We start from the raw sequence: 2,782 nt of genomic DNA on the forward strand, positions 1-2,782 counted from the left end.
AACATCCCAAAAATGATCAAATTTTTTAAAAAAGTGCTAGTCATCTTAAGTTAGTCAAAAATCCTGATGTGAATTCCCCAGGTTCTCGAATTGCTGAGTAAAATCGATAGAGTCTCAGGATTACAGGAGGTCGTAATATTCCTTGACCAAATCCATCAACTCTTGAAAGGTTTTGGTATCTGGTGCCTGGGGGAAAGTTGAGCTCCCAATAACCGAAAAAGCTGCAGGTCCACGAGCAGAATTACTCGGCGCCTTCTGTCTTCCCCTTTGCCTTGAAAGAGAATATTGCGATGTTTCCAGCTACTGGGCCCAGTCTCGGAGGGCGGGATCAAACGAGTCAAACTTCCCAAGGAACAGCATGATGTCGGAAATGCGTAGCCCTCGACTCAAAAGAATTTCTTCAGAAGTGCATTTTCTTTCTCTTGTCTCCACTGAAGTAACTCCCCAGAGGATGGCAACCAATCATTACTTATGTACATGCAGAGGAGAGACCCTTGACACTGGTCTGGCTCCCTCAGGGCCAGCTGTCAGAACCGCCTGACACTCCTGTTTCTATCTGTCAGCCAGGGCTCCCTGTTTGGGCCAGGTTAACAGCCCCAGTCAGGGAACTCAGATTCTATGAGGTTCCCCCCCAACCCATCGCTACGTTTTCCCCCTCATCCTTCCTGAGAATTGCAGATGCAGACACCGACCCCATGCCCCCTCACCCTCGCCGCTATCCTGTCCCCCAGGGGAAGTCGGAGTTATTCCCCCCACCATGCCAGATCTCGGGTCAAAGGTGAATCCACGGCCATCTTGGCTTGGAGGTCGAAGGTTGTGTTGGGCTGGTAACGTCACTCGTAGGGGGGCGGGCAGAAGACACACGGGAATGGCACCCCACTCCCGCAAGATCCCCCTCCGAGCCACTCCCCATCCCAACGTTCCTTCAGTGTCACCGGATCCGAATCCCGGAATTCCCCTCCCTCTCGACGCTCTGTGGGGAGTCCCTGCCTGGACTGAGGCAGTTCGAGAAGGCGACTTCTCAAGGGGCAGTTAGGGACGGGTAATAAATGCCACCCCAGTCAGACGGCCTGAGCTAATGGACGGTCACGGAGTGTTGTGGAACAATGCTTCATTCAGAACTCCCCAAATGGGAACAATCACTGAGAATGGGTGGCGGGGCGAGGGGGAGGGGTAAACGTAATCCCTGTGTTAGCTTCCATCTGCCCCTCGCCAGCGCCACCCAGGACTGGGCCTAGAGGTTCTGAAAAGCAGGGGCCAGACCTGTGCATGGCTCGGGGACTGAGAACCCCAGGGCCTGGAGTCGTAACCAGGGGCTGTGAGTCACTCTCCCTGCCCCCGGTGCTGCACACCATCCCCTCCTTCCCACCACCTGCGGTGGTTCCCGGTTTTCCAATCCGAGGTGAAAAAGTGGGGACTTAAAGAGAGGGATTCCGGAGATATCCCCGTCCCCCGTCCCACCGGGTGAAAGCTCCGCACCGACCAGCAACCCGGCCTCGAGCCAGAGTGGGAGAGGCCTAGATGTGCAGGCTCTCGGCCTACCTAGCCTCACCAAGCCTGTTGTTGCTTGATTCACTCTAGGCCCACCCTCTTAACCTGATACTACCATGGACTTTTGTGGCTCAGGGTTGTGAGGAGGAGGGGGGTGTCAATGTTTTCAATTCCCCCCCCCCCCACCAAGGCCTTCAACTCACCCTGGCAAACAGCTCAGTGGGTTGAATTGCATCCTAGTTTCGAATGGCACAAGGAGGTCAAAGGTCATGGAAGCGTAGAGGTAGCCATTCAGCCCTCAGGGCCTGCTACCCCCATTCAATAGGATCCGGGGCTGATCAACCAACCCAGTTCCCGCTTCCCGCCCCCACCCACGCCCCCACCCCTTCTCCTTTAACTCTGAGAACTCTATCGAAAACATTCAATGTTTTCGGCCTCAGTTGTTTCCCCACTCTCTGGGTGAAGACGTTTCTCCTGGGAATCCTCCACTCCCACCCCCCCCACCCCACCCCCTCCCCCACACACAACCTCCCCTCCCCAACTCCCCAGGGTCCGGAGCTCAGGATGGGCCCATGGACGGACAGGCCATGATGCGGATCGCTACCGTTGGCCGTGTGCCAACCCATGGTGCCCGGACCATGCCTCGCCCAAACCCCGTGCCCTCCCCGACACCCGCCTTGCTCCCCCAACAACCTCAACCTTCAGCGACTGAGGGGGGCAGGACGGGGGAGGGGGGAGGGTGGGGTGGGGGGGGGGGGGGATGCCCGCCGCTCCGAGGTGAGGAGGCGGGGAGGGAGGGCTTGAGGCATCGGCAGCTCCCCTTCCCCTCTCCCCGTTAGGGGGCCCCCTCGCGAAGGGTGGGCTAAGTTGCCGACCTGGTCAGTTCTGGCGCCACCCCCCAAACTCTCTCTTCAGTCCGGTAACGGAGCGGGTAAGGGAAAAGCCCCCCCCCCCCCCCCCCCCCCCCCCCCCCCCCCCCCCCCCCCCCCCCCCCCCCCCCCCCCCCCCCCCCCCCCCCCCCCTTCAGCCCGTCGACGTCCGTGCTGTCCGAAAGCCGAAGCTCCGCCCAAATCCCGTTTCCCAGCACCCCCTGCTCCGGGTTAGCCAACCCCCCTCCAACTGGCATGGCGGTTTGGCAAGGCATCGAAGATGAGGCACCGGGAAGGGGAATGGGTACAAAAGAGGAGGTTGGGGGTCTTGGGTACCACCCCCACCCCCCCCCCCCCCCCCCCCCCCAGATGGATCAGATGTCCTCCCCCTTGTCTGTAGTTGGCGAGGAGTGTTCCTGTCG

Source organism: Chiloscyllium punctatum, unplaced genomic scaffold (assembly GCF_047496795.1).
Source record: "Chiloscyllium punctatum isolate Juve2018m unplaced genomic scaffold, sChiPun1.3 scaffold_1277, whole genome shotgun sequence".
NCBI lineage: Eukaryota > Metazoa > Chordata > Chondrichthyes > Orectolobiformes > Hemiscylliidae > Chiloscyllium > Chiloscyllium punctatum.